The sequence below is a fragment of the Chrysemys picta genome, chromosome 4 (genome assembly GCF_011386835.1).
Source record: "Chrysemys picta bellii isolate R12L10 chromosome 4, ASM1138683v2, whole genome shotgun sequence".
In the NCBI taxonomy this organism is placed as follows: domain Eukaryota; kingdom Metazoa; phylum Chordata; order Testudines; family Emydidae; genus Chrysemys; species Chrysemys picta.
The window spans coordinates 153,660,599-153,681,279 of NC_088794.1; positions in this window are offsets into that span (position 1 = coordinate 153,660,599).

The following is a 20,681-nucleotide window of genomic DNA, read 5'->3' on the forward strand; positions in this document are numbered from 1 at the left end:
AAATAGTGTAGGGCCAAGAACCAATCCCTACGGGTCTGTGACGGGGTGCATCTCACCACTGCAGCACCTCCTGCTAGCTGTACAGGGAATTAGCACTGTGCCCTCTTCTGATGGTGTCTTGGGGCTGGTCTACACTGGGGGGGGGGAAATCGATCTAAGATACACTACTTCAGCTACGTGAATAGTGTAGCTGAAGTCGAAGTATCTAAGATCGAATTACCTGGGGTCCACACGGCGCGGGATTGACGGCTGCGGCTCCCCCGTCGACTGCGCTACCACTGCTCGCTCTGGTGGAGTTCCGGAGTCGACGGTGAGCACATTCGGGGATCGATATCGCGTCTTAATGAGATGCGATATATCGATCCTGGATAAATCGATTGCTACCCGCCGATACGGCGGGTAGTGAAGACGTACCCTTGCCTGCTGTCACCTCTGTTCCTGGACCCACATCACTCCCAGGACCACGGCGTCCTTGTCAGTGACACTGCCCTCCGGCTGTGCCACACTCTGTTTCCTCCCCTTCCGGGGGACCTGCAGTCTGCTGTCCGGCCACTCCCTTCAGTGGCAAACTGCAGTCCACGGTCTATCCACTCCCTTCAGTGGCTCCAGCAGCCTTTGCTCTTGTGTCAGGGCCTCAGTCTGCAGATCCGTGCAGCCTGCTAGGAGCTGCCTTTAGCTCCTTGGGTCTCTGCCTGAAGCACTGCTCTGTCCAGGGTGCGTGCTGCCCTTTGCCTGCAAGGCAGCCAGTTCTCCCTCCCTTCTCAAGCTCCAGGGAGTGACTCCCACTGCTCTGTTCTGCAGCCCTTCTTATATGGGCCAGCCTGGCCCTGATTGGCTGCCCCTATAAGCCCTTCTGTGATTGGCTGCCTCCTGTGCAGCTTCCCTAGGGCTGCTTTTAACCCCTGTTCTGCCAGTGTAGGGCAGACACCCCATCACAAGGACCCAGTTAGAAACACACTCAAATCAGTGATGATTCTCCATTTACAACTACATTTTGAGACCTATCAACCAGTGTGGTCAATTTGTGTGCCATGTTAACTTTATATTCCAGGTTTTAATCAAAATTTCGTATGGTACCAAATCAAATGACTTACAGAAATCTAAGTATATTACATCAGCATTGTTAGCTTTAAAAGCAGCAAAGAGTCTTGTGGCACCTTATAGACTAACAGACGTTTTGGAGCATGAGCTTTCATGGGTGAATACCCACTTCGTCGGATGCATGTAGTGGAAATTTCCAGAGGCAGGTATAAATATGCAAGCAAGAGTGAGTCAGGCTAGAGATAACGAGGTTAGTTTAATCAGGGAGGATGAGGCCCTCTTCTAGCAGTTGAGGTGTGAACACCAAGGGAGGAGAAACTTCTTTTGTAGTTGGCTAGCCATTCACAGACTTTGTTTAATCCTGAGCTGATGGTGTCAAATTTGCAGATGAACTGAAGCTCAGAGGTTTCTCTTTGAAGTCTGGTCCTGAAGTTTTTTTGCTGCAGGATGGCTACTTTTAAATCTGCTATTGTGTGTCCAGGGAGGTTGAAGTGTTCTCCTACAGGTTTTTGTATATTGCCGTTCCTAATATCTGATTTGTGTCCATTTATCCTTTTACGTTCACCTGTCTTTGGAGACACCTGTCTGGGATGGTTTAGACACAATAAATCCTGCATCTTGGCAGGGGTTAGACTAGATGACCCTTGTGGTTCCTTCTAATTCTGATTCTGCCCACCCTGGACCCAGCTCCAATGGATAGGCCGAACTCTCTCTTCAATCACTAGGCCTGACTGCCCACGGCCCAGTTGATTGGTATTAATTGTTATCCTCCTTTAATTTTTAATTGAGTCCCATATTAGCTGTTCCGTTATCTTGTCTGGGATGAACATCAGACTGACAGGCCTATAATTACCCAGGTCATCCCATTTACCCGTCTTCAACATTGGCACAATGTTAGCTTCCTTCCAGTCCTCTGCAACTTCCCCAGTGCTCCAAGCCTGATTGAAAAATCAACACTGAGGCTTCAGCAAGCTCCTTATCCAGCTCTTTGAAAACTTGAATGCAAATTATCTGGGCCTGCTGATTTTAAACTGCTGATTTTTCAGGATGAGGTGGACGAGGCTTTCTTCTGGCAACTAGCAGAAGTTGCTAGATCGCAGGCCCTGGTTCTCATGGGAGACTTTAATCACCCTGATATCTGCTGGGAGAGCAATACAGCGGTGCACAGACAATCCAGGAAATTTTTGGAAAGTGTAGGGGACAATTTCCTGGTGCAAGTGCTGGAGGAACCAACTGGGGGCAGAGCTTTTCTTGACCTGCTGCTCACAAACAGGGAAGAACTAGTAGGGGAAGCAAAAGTGGATGGGAACCTGGGAGGCAGTGACCATGAGATGGTCGAGTTCAGGATCCTGACACAAGGAAGAAAGGAGAGCAGCAGAATACGGACCCTGGACTTCAGAAAAGCAGACTTTGACTCCCTCAGGGAACAGATGGGCAGGATCCCCTGGAAGAATAACATGAAGGGCAAAGGGGTCCAGGAGAGCTGACTGTATTTTAAAGAATCCTTATTGCGGTTGCAGGAACAAACCATCCCGATGTGTAGAAAGAAGAGTAAATTTGGCAGGCGACCAGCTTGGCTAAACAGTGGAATCCTTGCTGATCTTAAACGCAAAAAAGAAGCTTACAAGAAATGGAAGATTGGACAAATGACCAGGGAGGAGTATAAAAATATTGCTCAGGCGTGCGGGAGTGAAATCAGGAAGGCCAAATCACACTTGGAGTTGCAGTTAGCAAGAGATGTTAAGAGTAACAAGAAGGGTTTCTACAGGTATGTTAGCAAGAAGAAGAAAATCAAGGAAAGTGTGGGCCCCTTACTGAATGAGGGAGGCAATCTAGTGACCAAGGATGTGGAAAAAGCTAATGTACTCAATGCTTTTTTTGCCTCTGTCTTCACGCACAGGGTCAGCTCCCAGACTGCTGCACTGGGCAGTACAGCATGGGGAGAAGGTGACCAACCCTCTGTGGAGAAAGAAGTGGTTCGGGACTATTTAGAAAAACTGGATGTGCACAAGTCCATGGGGCCGGATGCGCTGCATCCGAGGGTGCTAAAGCAGTTGGCGGGTGAGATTGCAGAGCCATTAGCCATTATTTTTGAAAATTCATGGCGATCGGGGGAGGTCCCAGATGACTGGAAAAAGGCTAATGTAGTGCCCATCTTTAAAAAAGGGAAGAAGGAGGATCCGGGGAACTACAGGCCAGTCAGCCTCACCTCAGTCCCTGGAAAAATCATGGAGCAGGTCCTCAAGGAATCAATTATGAAACATTTAGAGGAGAGGAAAGTGATCAGGAACAGTCAGCATGGATTCACGAAGGGGAAGTCGTGCCTGACTAACCTAATTGCCTTCTATGATGAGATAACTGGCTCTGTGGATGAGGGGAAAGCAGTGGATGTGTTATTCCTTGACTTTAGCAAGGCTTTTGATACGGTCTCCCACAGTATTCTTGCCACCAAGTTAAAGAAGTATAGGCTGGACGAATGGACTGTAAGGTGGATAGAAAGCTGGCTAGATCGTCGGGCTCAACGGGTAGTGATCAATGGCTCCATGTCTAGTTAGCAGCCGGTTTCAAGCGGAGTGCCCCAAGGGTCGGTCCTGGGGCCAGTTTTGTTTAATATCTTTATTAATGATCTGGAGGATGGTGTGGACTGCACTCTCAGCAAGTTTGCAGATGACACTAAACTAGGAGGCGTGGTAGATACACTAGAGGGTAGGGATCGGATACAGAGGGACCTAGACAAATTAGAGGATTGGGCCGAAAAAAACCTGATGAGGTTCAACAAGGATAAGTGCAGAGTCCTGCACTTAGGACGGAAGAATCCCATGCACTGCTACAGACTAGGGACCGAATGGCTAGGTAGCAGTTCTGCAGAAAAGGACCTAGGGGTCACAGTGGACGAGAAGCTGGATATGAGTCAACAGTGTGCTCTTGTTGCCAAGAAGGCTAACGGCATTTTGGGCTGTATAAGTAGGGGCATTGCCAGCAGATCGAGGAATGTGATCGTTCCCCTTTATTCGATATTGGTGAGGCCTCATCTGGAATACTGTGTCCAGTTTTGGGCCCCACACTACAAGAAGGATGTGGAAAAATTGGAAAGAGTCCAGCGGAGGGCAACAAAAATGATTAGGGGTCTGGAGCACATGACTTATGAGGAGAGGCTGAGGGAACTGGGATTGTTTAGTCTCCAGAAGAGAAGAATGAGGGGGGATTTGATAGCAGCCTTCAACTACCTGAATGGGGGTTCAGCTGTTCTCAGTGGTGGCAGATGACAGAACAAGGAGCAATGGTCTCAAGTTGCAGTGGGGGAGGTCCAGGTTGGATATCAGGAAAAACTATTTCACTAGGAGGGTGGTGAAACACTGGAATGCGTTACCTAGGGAGGTGGTGGAGTCTCCTTCCTTGGAGGTTTTTAAGGCCCGGCTTGACAAAGCCCTGGCTGGGATGATTTAGCTGGGAATTGGTCCTGCTTTGAGCAGGGGGTTGGACTAGATGACCTCTTGAGGTCCCTTCCAACTCTGATATTCTATGATTCTATGATTCTAAACTATCCACCTTTAGTAGCTGCTCGTTAACATCCTCCTGAGATGCTCCAGGAATTGACAGAGTGTTGTCATGTGATACGACTGCATCGTCTGGCTCTTTCCCAATTACAAAGCAGAAATATTTATTGAACACTTCAGCCTTCTCTGCATTACTATTGATTCTACCATTTCCAGGCTATTTATATGCACTTGTAGAGATTAATAGGTTGATCTGTACAGTACATATACTTTAATGAAGTCGGTGCATATTTGATGATGGAATTAAATGGTAGTCTTCTGAGTAGAAGGTTTAAGGATAGTTTAAATGATTCTTTCCCTGTGGAAAAAATTGAAACCATTTGTGCGGCAAGATAACAATAACTTGCTTTCTTTTTAATGAGTAAAAGATAACTGTAATTGGTATGAGTTGGTTTCTTGAGAACTGATGGACAGAGTATTGCACTTGCATTTTTAATGAGCTACAAGAAGTTTTCCCTCTCCTTACGTTTTTTTTTTTTAAAGGATTTCAGGCCCTGATTCAGAAAAGTAGTTAAGCAAATGCTTCTAAACCCTGGTTATGCCCATCTGTGTTCACAACAGTCCTTAATAAATAGTTAAGTCCCAGGAAGTTAATGGAACTTAAGCACAGCTTAAAGTAGAGCGTGCACCTTCGCTGAATGGGAACGGACTAAAGTAGGTGCCTAGTGTTAAGAACGTGCTTTGCTGAATTGGGGCCTTAAAGATGACACTAAATAATAGACTTCACCTTTTTTTGCTTTTAGTCCATGTGAAGTGTTAGCACTTGGAAAGCCTGCGTGATTCAACATTTATAAGGTTTTTAAAAAGATGTTACTAAATGAGGGAATAAGAATCCTTCTAAACTGATTTCTTTAAAAACAAAATCATTCACTGAAATATTTCAGAGGTTTTACAGGAAGATCATTACAAGAGTGATATTTTATACTGAAATATTTTCCCTGCATCATTTTTCTTTTTCTTTTTTTTTTTTTTTTGCCTGCTTTGATTGTGGATATTGAATAATGTTGATTGTATTGACGAAAGGAAGTGATCGTTGATTGATTCTCTCTGAAGAAGGCAGTAGACTCATTGTATGCATCAAGTTCTCCCAGGAAATGTCAGCAGTCATTAAGAAGAATCTCTGGACTGTGTCTGGCAGGGGAGAATCTCTGGGCAGCATCTGCCAGGGATATTGCCTTCAAGGGAGGAACTGAAAGGTTTTCCTGAAGAACTCCACCCACAGCATCGGCTCTGAGGAAGCAGCAGACAACTTGTGAAGAGAGCTGAGTTTGCAGAAAGCACCGCAAAGGGATTAATTAACATGAGCAATTTCCTTTTGTCTCTGCCCCCCATAGCAACTGGTAACTGGAAGGAAGAGGCATTTTCATTTGGAGACAAGAAGTAGAATTAATTTTAACTGATAAATGCTGTAGTGACCAGTAACTTTTTAGGCCCTAGTCATGGTCACTAATGAGCTAAAACGAGGCTTTTGGATGCAATCCAGCAATACGGTCCAACTTTAAGCATGCGAGTATATTCCTGGTGAAGTCAATAGGACTGAGTATGTGCTTAAAGTTAGGCATGTACTTAAGTCGCTTGCTGGCTCAGGGCCTTGGTCTACTGATACTTGGGTAACTTCACTGGGCCCACTCGCAAGGGAGGCCCTTGGTGTTCAGGTGTCGCCCAGCAGCGTGGTATCCCAGTACAGATGGGAATGGAACATTCACGGAGCTTTCAACAGCAATAGCCCATCCTTACGATCCCCTCCTGTTGCTAGCTAACACAATACTTGAGGCCTGAGGTTACCCTCTAGATCTGCATGTTGGCGATGTGCCAGGCAGCGACTGCTCCCTCTTGTGCAGAGGAGGGGCTGAGCTGCTGCCGAGGGAGGTCTCTGAGCCATTCGTTCCATGCGGTAGGATGGAGCAAGCCCAGGGGAGGCTTGGGGGGAACCCTGGGAGCCATCTTCCCCATGGGTTTCCCTGTGCAAGGGAGCGAGGGGGGCTGCATTGTTACTGAACTGGTGAAGTGTCCTGTTGACCAGCAAAGTAGCCTGATGTCCCAGCTCAGTGCTGTGGGAAGTGAACTGAAACTCAATGCATTGATCTATCAGTAGTGGCCAATTTTGTTTGTGTGTGTGTGTGTGGAGGGGAGGGGGGAAGAAGATAATGTGAGTTGTGGTGGGCTTACTCACATGGTAATGTCTGAATTGCATTATCCAAGACACCTAAGTACTCCCAGAATATAACAGCAGCATGCCTTTGATTTTTTTTCAGAACACACAATTCTGTTATCTGAAGGGAATAATAAAAAACATCTTTTCCAACCAGGTCCTTATCTATCTTTCCCACTTCTTAATCCATTTTGATCCTTTTGCTCTCTAAGTGAAGTAAGTATCCTCACTTTCTTTCTTATCCTACAGGTAGAAGGCATACTCACAAAAGCAGCTGTGAACTGCATTTACTAAGTCATGCTGTATGCTACAGATTGCAGAATCAAAGTCTCACTTGCATTATGATTTTACTTATCATTCCCATGTTTCTGGGAAGCCTATATTTGAGCTACTTCATTTTAATGCATGGAAAAATAAATCTTTTGTTGCTAATAATGCTCTTATTTGGGATTAGCATTTACTTTTCCCTTGGATTCTGTATTCTGTATGTGCCTTTCAACTTTATTAGTCAATGTCAAACATCCTGGGTCTGAATCTGATCTGGTTTGACACTGGTGTAATACTATGGAGCATCTCCACTCAACTCATGGTTTACACAGGTATCACTGGGAGCAGAATCCTTTATATGTTACTGGTACTTTTAATCTTGGTTTTTGTATGTGTGTCTAGTTAAAGAAACACTTAAGACTGAAAGATAAACCCTTATTTACTGGGAGAGAAGCTTTCTGATGAGCAGGAAACCTCTGATCGCAGAGGGCTCTTTAAGCCAGCAGGCAAAGGCCCAACAATGCCAACGCCTGGAAGTTGAAACTAGACAAATTGAGAGTGGCAAGACAGGGCACATCTTTACAGTATTGGTGATGAGGCATTGGACTAGCTAACCCAACAGATGTGGTGGAGTCTCCATTCCTTCAAGTCTGGATCTTTCAAAGGAGATGAAGGGAGTTAGGGACTCAATTCCTATCAGAGCTGAATGAGTCAGGTACCAAACTCCCCTAGCCTCTTTTAGAAAGACACCCAATCTTGATTTAGGCTGAGATTTTCAAAGAGATGCACTGGTTAACCATAAGTTATTAGACTTGGTACAGAAATCACTGGGCCCATGGCCTGTTTGATCATCAGTATGGTCCCTTATGGCCCTACAATGACTGGATCCATGAGTAGCTGTCAATGTAAAGGTACCTGTAAGGTTCACTGGTAGAATAAATGTCATTAAACAAACTGGCGCTCTTTTAACACATTGAATACATGGGTTCTGTATCACACATGACCTAGTCATTGCATGTGTCCTGACCACTCTGCCTCTCTGTCTAGGAGGAGAATGACCGGCTGGCTTTCCTTCCACCTCTGAGCTGTACATCTATAAGTTGATGGGTTTTTAATCCTTTGTAATGGTTTTGACAATGGCTCCCTGTTTGTGTTGAGTCTCACCAACGGTGTGAAAGTTTTCGTGTGCTTTGTGTGAACAGTTGTGTCGAAATTGCTAGTAATGTGAAATGTGAGGACACAAGGAGGCATAATCGTGCAAAAGCAGCAACAATCCTAGGGCAAAATGACTTACCATTCTGGCTGCATGGATCATCTAGTGCTACTTTAAGATGTAAAGCCTGTTTTCGGAGTTTGCTGATGTCTACATACTGTGCAGTACCTCAGTAACGTCAGCTAACGTGGATATGTGAGAGCATTTAAATTGCCTGAAAACTTCATTTAACTACCATTAGCAAAAGCAAATTTGAAGAGCAAGCCAAGCTTTAGACTGAAATTCAGACTGTCCTCTACTTGAAATTCTTTTTCTGGATGATTGATTGTAATTCTGGAACTTTAAATTTTGCCAGCGTAAAGGAAGTCATGCAAATAAGGCATTCCCTGCCAGGCAGGTAGACAGCTTTCGATTATGGTCCTCAGCTCAGGATAAGTCACGCTTGCTTTTATATGTAAATCCTGATTATGAGTTTTAAAAGAAACCATCTGCTAGAGGTACATCTACTGTCTGTTGGGATTCAGTCACCCTCTTACAGATTCAGTTGCTGTGTTGCTGTGGTTTATATTGAAACACTTTAGGTGGAATATGCTTGGCTGTGCAATGAATACCATTCCAATCATCACTGGATTTGTATTGGTTCAGGTAACAAGACTCATATCCAGATGCTACTAGTACATGATGGACAATCCTCCATGCACTTCCTCAATTTTTTTGAAAAAGATGCATATTTAGGCAAGTGGAACTGTAGCTTCTTACCAGTGGACCAGACCCAGAACTACAACAGCAGTTGGGTTGTTGTAAGCTAATACTGGAGAACTGAAGTATGATAGCACTGCTGGGTAAGGGAGGCTTGCATAGGCCATGCCAAATGGTCCCATCTCTTCAGCCCTCTTCAGTTTTGCAGTTTTCAAAGCACTTTCTCAGCATCACCTATTAAAATAACAAAGGGGCTGCCAAATTCCAGGTTATGCTCTCAGACTATTCTGCCTCTGAGAACTTCTCCTGTATAATTTCCAATGGAGCACGACTTTACCTCTCTGCCCTGAGTAGTATTGCGGGACAAGGAATTCCTTGCAAACAGACGACATTGATACAGCGATATGTGGCTAAGGCACTAATGATGCTGCGTTTGGTTGCTAACAGGCCCTCAACATTAATCTGAAGAATTCGAAGTGCTGGTCCAATGGCTTGAAAGTCAAAAGCTGGTGATACGTTGGGGTCGAGTCAGATGGCACGTGACCGAGATTGGTTGCCGAATTTCATCCACTGGTTGGATCACTAGCTTCCCCGGCCCGACCAGGTACTGACTGGAAGCATGACACGAACACTGATCCTTTGCCCTCAATGTCTTGCAGGTTGAGCAGACAGGGGTCAGGAAAGGATGCAGCACCTGTGATAAAGTCCTGGCTTTGACCCCTTTATCGAAAACCGTTTTCAACAAAATCTAAAGGTGGGAGCCATCTTCCTGGATTTGACCACTGCTTATGAGCTGGTTTGGCACGCAGATCTTTTGTTTAAACTCTCTCAAGTTGCCCTGTATTGGATGGTCAAAGTAGCAGAGCTCTTTCTCCAAAACAGGCAGTTTAATGTACATATGAGCAACCGCTGTACTCTTATGTCAGATCATGGCCTTCCTCAAGTTCGTTCAGTGTGTATATCAATGACCGGCCAGCTACACTCTCGTGCAAGTTTATCTATGCCGGTGACATCTGCTGCAGCTACCAAGCTCAGTCCTTCCCAGTGAAGATGCAGCCATAGAGGCATGGTACAGGATACATTCTCTACATATTTCATTACTTTTGTACCACCACACTCCTGTGTAGCCTCTTGTATAACATGAGAACAAAGGGTTAGTCAATGTACTGGAAAGGGAACATTTAAAATTGATAAAGGACTTCTTGCACATTCAGGCTATTTTTTGACATAGCCAGCTATTATCAAAGGTGACTAAATTCACTGAGAACTATGCTATCTTATTACTTTATGAAGCTTCTCAATTTTTAAACAAAGGACCAGTTCTTGCTACACCAGTGCAACTCCACTGAAGTGAGTAAGCTCCATTAAAGTCAATCACCATTAAATACATTTTGAAGGATCAGGTTTAAAAATGCGAAATTTCTCCTTTTCTGGACAATTTGCAGCGTGAACCTGGATGAGAATTTTCTGGGAAAAAAAAGTTGAAAATATACCTGCAGTTTTTAACTGCTGAAATTTATTTATTTTTTAATGTAGCATTTGCAAAGTTCATGAAAAGGAAGTTGGTTCCTGTAGTTTCATTTTTGAAATTTTATAAAACATTTATAAGACCAATTTGGCTGGAGGCATGTAGTTGATAGAAAGCCACAGTGGTAATTTCTCTAAGTTAGCTAGGGGATGCCAACTAAATCTATACCATCTCGACAATTATATCTTTGCAGAAGTGTTGGAAAGAACAGCCAAAAAGTGACCTTGTCGACAAGCTTTCTTTTTAGAGGAAAGTCCTCTATCGAACCCTAAAGATGTACCATTTCTCGATGGATCTTTCAGAACAAGCAGTTGTGGGAGGCCAGCTAGAAAAACTATTTCTATTGACAAACTTTCATTTTAGAGGAAATTCCTCTAACAAAGCCTTAGAATGTCTCCTGTCTAGATGGACCTTTAGGACCGCACTGATGAAAGTATGGATCACTTTTACCTGAGTCAAGACACACAAAAGTAAGTGGGACTTAATGTGCGAGCTGACAGTGCTAATGGCAGTTAAGGACAGGGGCCTCGGCTTGAAGGAAGTGGCTGATGTGAACATGTGCTGTGTATTCTGTTTTGATCATTAAATCAAGCACACTTAGGAAATCTGGGAGTTGGAGAAATGATAGAGCTGACTTAGAATGTCAATGCCGGTGCCAGAAAGCTGTCCTCTTTCCTTGTGCTGCAGCCTGTGTTGCTGTCTAGCAAGGCATTTGCACAGGGACTTGCATAAAACCGCAAAAGCTCCATGGAAATTAATGACTAGCAAAAGAAAATGATGATTGGGAGAGAGAACAGGGCCTATTAGTGACTCCTAGGAGTATAACTACAAGCCAAATGGGAAGCATTTCGAAAGTCAAATATGAGATTAATTAACATTACGCTGATCTTGTTTCACAGGAGACCTAAAGCCTCTAATTTTACTGCTTATTCCATATTCACGACTCCCCCACTGCTGAGCTGTCAAAAAGGACAAATGTAGCTCAATTTAGAAGTCCTAAATAGCAAACTATATATAATAAATTTCATAACAGGAGCCTGATATGTGACCCTTGGGGGACCCTAATCCTCTTCTCCTCCATTTGGCCTAGTTCTGATGATGATGATGTTGATTTTTTCAAGTAGGCCTTTTGTCTATTAGCTCATCCTACGGTGTCTCTCTCTAGCTGAAGCAAAATTTATCATCTGGCACTTTATGAAAGGGATTTTTAAAATTCAAGTGAGTTTTTACAGGGTAGCCATACATCAAACATGCTTCTTACTGAGTCTAGGGGAGAGGGTCTCCATTACATGCTGAAACCATACCAATTATTTCATGCTAATTCATGGGAGGACCTGTATATTTCTAGCTCTGCCCCCTACCCCTCCACTCGAATCTCCAGCAGTCCCTCTCACACGCAGCCCAGGCAGCGCTCGTGTCTAAGATCAGGGCAGCTTGGAAACCCACGTGGCCCCATTCACATGACCCAGGTTAGGTCAAAGGCCTGTCACATGGCTGAGATCAGCAGCCACTGACTCCCTCATTGGGAGGAGAAAGCCGGATGGCTTCCCACACTGGCTTTCCCTTTTCTCCGTCCATGGAGAAGTTGGAGGCTTACTTTACTGGGGAGGGAGTTCTACTCAAGGACCCAGCAGTCGTATTTAGACCCATCCCCTGCCCTGGGGCTCCTCGAGCTCAGTCCCATTGCTGCCAGTTGGTGAACCCAGGTGCCAGGACACATGTGCCTGTGTGTGAAAACAGCTGGAGGGTTTTCAGCGGTTGGAGTCGGTAAAGTACGCAGCACTGGCTCTAACACTCTCTCCCAGGCAAGGCAGTTTGATTGACATCTTTTGTTTGAAGCTTGGTAATACAAAGAACCTCCAATCAATCAGAAGCTTATTACTGGTGCCTGTAATCAAGCAGTTTGCTGGAGGCTGGTGCTATTTCTATTTGACTAATTGTTCTTTTGGTGCCATTGCAGAATTACCTAATAAAATTAGAGCAAACAACAAACCACTGCAGCTAATCGCCATCTGTTCCATTCCAAGAGCAGACAGGCTGGGTCAATACACTTAGGTGGGAGTAGGGTGGTTCTTTTGGAATCTAATAATAATATGGTGGGTTATTGTAGTAGCACGTTATGTATGGTAGTATACAGCATATTCATGTGAATGCCCTCTCACATGTGGCTGTTGCATTACATACCCATCCTCACTGTGTAATACTTCTCAACATGCTACTTGTCCGCCCAGGTCCCCATTTTATCAAAATTACTTGGATCCATTTCCCTGTTATCTGCTATACTCCTGGTCCTGCCTGTTGTGTTTTTATGTCATTGGCAAATTGCTGCACATTCCAGATATTTATTGTAACGTGACTAAAACTGGGTTAGTCTGGTCCAGATTATCTGGTAAAATCTACCACTTTGCTCCTTCCTGCATGATATGTATCCATTTACCAATTGTTTCTGGCCACAATTATTAGATGTGTATCAATTTGAGATTGACAGTTTTATAGATTCCATGGCCAGAAGGGATTGCTGTGATTATCTAGTCTGACCACCCGTATAAAACAGGCCAGAGAACTTCCCCCCTCTTCCCCCCCACACCTCCCAAATAATAATTCATAGAACAGAGCTTTTGGAAAAACGTCCAATCTTGATTTTAAAAAATCACCAATAGTGTGTCAAACCATGACACTTGGTAAATTGTTCCGATGGTTCATTACTCTGTTAAAAAAAAAAATTGCATCTTATTTCCAGTCTGAATTTGTCTAACTTCAACTTCCAACCACTGGATCATGTTATACTTCTGTCTGCTAGACTGAAGAGCCCGTTGTTACATAGTAGTTCCCCATATAGATACTTAGACTGTAATCAAATCACACCTTAATCTTCTCTTTTGTTAAGATGCATACAGTGAGAGAGACTCAAAGAGATCAGTCTAAGACATGTTTTCCAATCCTCCTGGTGGCTCTTCTCTAACCCCTCTCAAAGTTATCAACATCCTTCTTGAATTGTGAACACCAGAATTGGATACAGTACTCCAGCAGCAATTGCACCAATGTCAAATACAGAGGTAAAATAACCTCTACTCCTACTTGAGATTCCCCTGTTTTATGCATCCTGAGTTTGCATTAGCTCTTTTTGAATGTGATCCTGTGGTCCAGATTATCCACCATGACCCTAAATGTTTCTCAGAGTCATTGTTTCCCAGGGTAGAGTCCCCAACATGTAAGTATGGCCTGCATTCGTTGTTCCTGGTGTATATATTTGCAGTTAGCTGTATTAAAATACATATTGTTTGCTTGTGCCCAATTCACCAAGTGATCTAGATTGTTCTTCACTGACCTGTCCCCTTCATTATTTAATACACTCCTAGTTTGTGTCCTCTGAAAACTTTATCTGTAGATAATTTTGCCGTCTTCTAGGTCATTGATAAAGATGCTAAATAGCAAAGGGACAAGAACCAGTGCCTGCAGGACTCTAATGGAAACACACCCACTTAATGACTATTTCTCATTGATAGTTATGTTTTGAGACCTATCCGTTTTTAATCCATTTAAGATGTAAGCAGAGTCGGGATGAGCTCTACCCTGACATCTGGTGGTGAATTATGGCGAGTGTGGAAAAGAACTCCAGGGGCTGATCTTGTTTGCATAGGCACACCCACCCGCCTGGCATGAAACAACAGCAACTCAAAGTGGTTACTTTGGCTGGTGTGCGATCCCCAGTTTCTCTGTTATTGGGGCAGGAAGAATAAAGTTTTGTTACCCTGATTCTGTGAATCAAGGCCAGTGGAACTGTTGTATGACAGAAGGACTGAGGGAGTCCTTCACCATTACCTAAGTAGCACTTGCTTGACAAGGGGCCTGGGTTACAAAACCCAGTGAATGGAGAGAGGATGGGGACAGGTATTTGTACCTGATGGGATGGGCCCCCTCCCTGAGGGGGTTGAAACACCAATTGCACTACCTCCTCTCTCCACTGTTGAATATCAGAGCTAAATTTGATTCCATTAGAAGTCTAGTTACTGACTGCTGAGCTGAGTTCACTTTGGGCCAATGGTGCACTAGCACTGGGGCTCCCCTACTATGAGCTGAAATTGCTAAGAGCTGAAATCACAAAAGAGCTGAGATCGCTGAGGCTGTGTTAGCTAGTGGGGGAGCCTGAAGCTATATTGCTAAGCGGCTGGTGGAGCAGTGAGCAGAGTGGAGTCTTGCGAGCGGAGCGGAGTGGCTGGAGGAGCAGCTAGCAGAGCGGAGCCTTGTGGGAGCGGCCCAAGGGACGGCTGAAGTGGAGCAGAGCAGAGCTGAGCGGCTCACAGGTCGGTGAGCAGAGTGGAGCAGCTGCCAGAGCAGTTCGTGGGACGGCGGGAGCAGCTCACGGGGGCAGCTGGTGGAGTGGAGCGGCTTGTGGTGAAGGCTGCGGCGGAACCCCGTCGGCCTTGGATCACGTAAGGTGCCCCTTAACACCCTGCGTGCCCCCCCCCCCCGAACTCTGGGGCTGCACTGACCAGGGACAGAGACTTTGGGGGGTTGTTGGACTTTTGGGACTTTGGTGAACCTTGGGTTGCTGGTTTCAAGAACCCAAGGGAAAGGACACAGCCCAACTTGCTGGGGTGGGTTTTTTGCTCATGGTTTGTGTTATGGATACTGTTTGTGTTGTTTTTTCCAATTTAATGCTGATGTCATTTACCTCATGTTATTAAACATTTTCTGTTACACTCAGACTCCGTGCTTGCGAGAGGGGAAGTATTGCCTTTTAGGGGCGCCCAGGGGGTGGTATGTAATTGTCCCAGGTCACTGGGTGGGGGCTCGAGCCGGTTTTGCATTGTGTTATTGAAACGGAACCCCTAGATACAGAACCCGGCCCTTGTTGCTGCCAACTTAGATGGGCAGAAGGGTTACAAATATGTGCCATGTTAATTTTATATTGTGCTAGGGTTTTTTATCAAAATATCATGTGCTACCAAGTCAAATGCCTTACAGAAGTGTAAGTGTATATATATATATATAATGTCAACATTATGACCTTTATCAGACAAATTTGTAATATCATAAAAATAGTCTGACAGGATCCATTATCCATACACCCATGTAAATTGGCATTAATTGCATTACCCTCCTTTAATTCTTTCCGTATCCTATGTTCTTCATATCAGTTGCTCTGTTACCTTAACTGGGTTCAATATCAGGCTGATAGGGCTATAATTAACCAGGGCCATCCCATTTACCTTTTTCACATATTGGCACAACATTAACTTACTTCCAGTCTTCTGGAATTTTGCCAGTGTTCCAAAACGTATTGAAAAATCAACATTAACCGTCGAGCGAGCTCATCACCCAGCTGTTTTAAAACTCTTGGAGGCAAGTTACCAGAATCTGCCAATTTTAAAAATGTCTGAATTTTAGTAGCTTCTGTTTAACATCCCCCTGAGATACTAGTGGAATGGAAAATATTCTCTTCATAGGATATGACTATAACATCTGTTTTTCCCCAAATATAGAAAAGAAGTAGTTATTGAACATTTCTGACTATTTTTTTCTGTATTACTATTGATAATTCTACCATTTCCATCTAGTAATGGATCAATACCATTGTCAGGGTTCTTTTTGTTAATAAAATATTTTAAAAACGCCTTATTATCCTTAACTTTGCTGGCCATAGAGTTCTCCTTGGTCCCTTGGCTTCCCTTTTCAATCATCTACAATTCCTAACTTATTGATTTATATTCATTACTGTCAACTTCCCCTTTCTTCCATTTGTTATGCATTATTTTTCAATTTTATAGGTGCCTTCACTTCCCTTCTAACCAGGTCCCTTTTTTTACCTATACAGCCTTCTTTCCTGATTGTGGCTTTTTGGCATGTAGTAAGGTGTTCGTAAATGATTCACAAATGTCATTCATATTTACCAGTCTTCTTAAAGGCACTGTTATATCAAAAGTACAATGATCCATGAGATTAGAATCTGGTGCTACAGACTCCTGGCTATCTGATACTTCTACGTTGCACTGGGGAGCCAGGCAAAGCACCATCCTAAAATTACTAGCATGTTATGCACTGCAGGAAGTACCACCCAAAGAAACCCGAGTGACAGAGCGCTGTGTCTGTCTGATTGATCCACACCAAATATTTAACCTGGAGAGTAGGCCAAAGGAACTGTCTGAACAACAATACAGACTCTGGCTTGTTACTGCTACAGACTTTGCCGTCTTGCTTTTGACTTCTATCTTCTCTCTTTGATTATGGACTGCCTTGACCTTGATATCTGTCTGTTGATTCAGCTTGAAAACTATTCCTGATTTCTGTCTTTGACCTTGTCCCGGCGGACATTACTGGGCCAGCCGCCTATGCCCTGACCATTACAGAGGGACTTCCTGAAGTCAAACAAGATTGTCTTTTGCTTTACCCATTCATTTTTATTGTCACTTTCTGAAAGTAGTTGAAGTATTATAAGCATGTCCCCCGACGTGCCTGTACTATTTTGTACTGGTTAATAATTCTATTGTCTTTCCAGTGTTTATATTAGATTGACAAGCCTATAGTTTGCAGGTATCACCCTTGATCTCATCTCTGCTTTTCTCCTACTGCATGTAAGCAGTTAAAAGCACCAATAAGAAAGGTGTTTATCTCTCTGCTACTTCCCAGAAGTATGGGTTACTAATCAACTTTTCCTGAAGCTACCTCTGTCATTTAGTTTTTGTACCTGTTCTACAGTGTGACCTTCAGTTTTATTCATTTTTTTTCCCCTGGAGAAAGTGTCTATTTCTGACATCTCTCTGGTAAAGATTGGAGACAAATAAGTCATTCCATTACCCAGCAGTATTTCCTGCTTCTCTTATTGCATTTCTACCTTCCCTGCCACATGTCTCTTAAGGGCCAACAGCTCTCTCAATAAATTAGGTGCCAGAGTGTCTCCTACTTGTCTGTCGGCTTTTAATTCTCAGTCTTTACTTCCTTGCTCACTTATTCTTTACCTCTTATTTTGTCATTGACCTCCCTGATTTGTCTTTTATGTCCTTCTTTCCCCTTATTCACTCTTTATGTCCCTAGTCATTTGCACTGGTGTATTTTCACCTGCAATATATAGTTCTCGTTGGTAGACAGATTAGGTGAGCTCCCTGTCATTTGCTTGGGAATCCTTCCTATTTCCCGTCTGTGCCCTGCAAACTCATGCCAATTTCCCCAGAGTTTTGCTCAGTAATGGGCCCGCTTGCTTTGTTGGAACGTTTATCTTTTTGCTTTTCATAGATAAGATTTACCCAGGCCCAGCTATTCATGATAAATATAACGATGGGGGGGGAGAGCGGGCATCACAAATCCTGTGAACCCAGTATCTATGGCTCTGTCCCCTCTCCAACCAGGTCACACTCTTCCCAGCCCCGTACCAGAGTCAGATAACAACGCTAATGCACTTGGGTTTTGTTTGTTTTTTCCAGATATTCCCTCATTTTCACCTCTTCTCCCATGTGCTGTTTAATACAAGGCTAATTTTGTTCCCCATCTAACATGCTGTGGTAGGAAGCAGTCATACATTATGTTCCCAAATATGCTGTTTTACCATTTAGGTGTATATGAGAGGTATTACGGTTCTATATTGATTTTTTTTGAGCAGACACCAGTTTAGTTCCTTGTAGCTAATCGATTTCAGGAACTTGTCTGTCCCCTGTTATGGTCCTATCTGAGCGTGTCACGATCTGTAACGTATTTATCATCACAGCACCCCTGTGAGATCAGCACGGAGACCAAGGCCCAGGATTTAACAGGCATTTAGCTATTGCTGTGCTCGATGTTGCAATGCGTAATGGATTTAGGAAATGGGAAAATAAGATCTAGGCTCCTACATCCATGAGGTGTTACAATGCTGAGCACTTCAGTACCTAACACTTGTAACAATCTGGGTTTAACAGATTTGGACGTGTAATTCCCATTTTCAAAAGTCACTGACACTTAGAATCCCAAGTCTCATTCAAAGTCAAAGAAAGTTCGGCTCCAAAGTGTCTGATCACTTCTGAAAAGGCGACTCAGCTGTCTAAATCACTAAGGCCTTGCAATGCTGGGCAGAACAGTACCTAAAGACCTGTAAAAATCTGGGCCTTGGTTTCTCTGCACCAAAGTTTCCCATCTATAAAATAGGGATAATTTTTCTCAGACTCTTTTTTATCTTTTTTTTTCATCTGAGCCCTGATCCTGCAAATACTTAGGCACGTGCTTAACTTTGTGGGCTTCAGATTGCAAACTTTTTGGGCGGGGAGTCTGTCTTGCTGCAGGAACATGCAGGGCCCTCTAAGCAGGGCCGGCTCCGGCTTTTTGGCCGCCCCCCTCTCCCCCCAAAAAACGGGGCAGCCAGAACGGTAAAGCAACAACAACAACAAAAAACCTGCGGCGCGGCCGGAGTGCGGGTGCAGGGGGACCGGCTGGGGGAGGGGGAGGGAGTGGGCGGGAGAAAGAGAGAAAAGAGGGCGGCCAGGGCTACAGCGGGGGCGCTGCCATGCAGCCCCTCCCGCTGCGCCGCCGCCTGCCGCGAGGGCTCCGCTCCGGTCTGCGGGGAGGGAAGGAAGAGGACTGCCCTGCAAGGCGGCCAGAACGGAACAACAACAAAAAAAAAGCGGCCGTGCCGTCCCAGGATTAGGCAGAATGCCACCTCGAACAATCTGCCGCCCCAAGCACCAGCTTGCTCAGCTGGTGCCTGGAGCCGGGCCTGCCTCTAAGAGCTCTAGCAACATGAGACTCATAGACCTGGTGGGCTGGAAGGGACATTGAGAGGTCATCTAGTCCAGTCCTCTGTGCTGAAGCAGGACCAGTGCACCTAGACCATCCCAGACAGAACTTTTGTGCAAGCTGGTCTTAAACCTCACTAGTGCCGAATAGAGGGAAATAATCACGTTCCTCGATCTGCTGGCAATGCTCCTACTAATACAGCCCAATATGCCATTAGCCTTCTTGGCAACAAGGGCACACTGCTGACTCATATCCAGCTTCTTATCCACTGTAATGCCCAGTTCTGCAGAACTGCTGCTTAGCCAATTGGTCCCCAGCCTGTAGCGGTGCATGGGATTCTTCCGTCCTAAGTGCAGGACTCTGCACTTGTCCTTGTTGAACCTCATCAGATTTCTTTTGGCCCAATCCTCCAATTTGCCTAGGTCACTCTGGACCCTATCTCTATCCTCCTGCATATCTATCTCTCCCCCCAGCTTAGTGTTATCCGCGAACTTGCTGAGGGTGCAATCCATCCCATCATCCAGATCATTAATGAAGATGTTGAACAAAACCGGTCCCAGGACCGACCCCTGGGGCACTCCGCTTGATACCGGCTGCCAACTAGACATCGAGCTGTTGATCACTACCCGTTGAGCCCGACGATCTAGCCAGTTTATAGTCCATTCATCCAAACCATACTTTTTTAACTTGCTGGAAAAGTCAAGATATATCACATCCACCACTATCCATGGAGCCAGTTATCACATCATAGAAGGCAATCAGGTTGGTCAGTCATGACTTGCCCTTGGTGAATTCATGTTGATTGTTCCTAATCACTTTCCTCTCTGCCAAATGCTTCAAAATGGATTCCTTGAGGACCTGTTGCATGATTTTTCCAGGGACTGAGGTGAGGCTGACTGGTCTGTAGTTCCCCGGATTCTCCTTCTTCCCTTTTTTAAAGATGGGCACTATCTACTTTTTCCAATCGTCCGGGACCTTCCCTGATTGCCACAAGTTTTCAAAGATCATGACTAATGGCTCTGCAATCACATCCACCAACTCCCTCCACACCCTCGGATGCAGCGCATCTGGCCCCATGGACTTGTGCTCGTCCAGCTTTTCTAAATAGTCCTTAACCTGTTCTTTTACCACTAAAGGCTGCTCACCTCCTCCTGGGAACCACCTCCTCCTGGGAACTGACCTTGTCTGGGAAGACCGAAGCAAAAAAAGCATTGAGTACTTCAGCTTTTTCCACATCATCTGTCACTAGGTTGCCTCCCCCCCATTAGTAAGGGTCCCACACTTTCCCTGACCACCTTCTTATCCACGTCAGTTAGTGAAAATGTTGGATAGTACTGGACCAGGACAGGCAGTGAGTCTCAGAGCCAGGGTCAGCTGACCTGGGCTTGCACTGTGGGGCTAAAAAAGCAGTGTGGATGCCCCCCCCCCCCCCCAAGCCCCCGGGCTGGTGTCTGGGCTCTGAGAACCTCCACGCTCACCAGGTCTCAGAGCCTGGGCTCCAGCCAGAGTAGGAATGGCTAC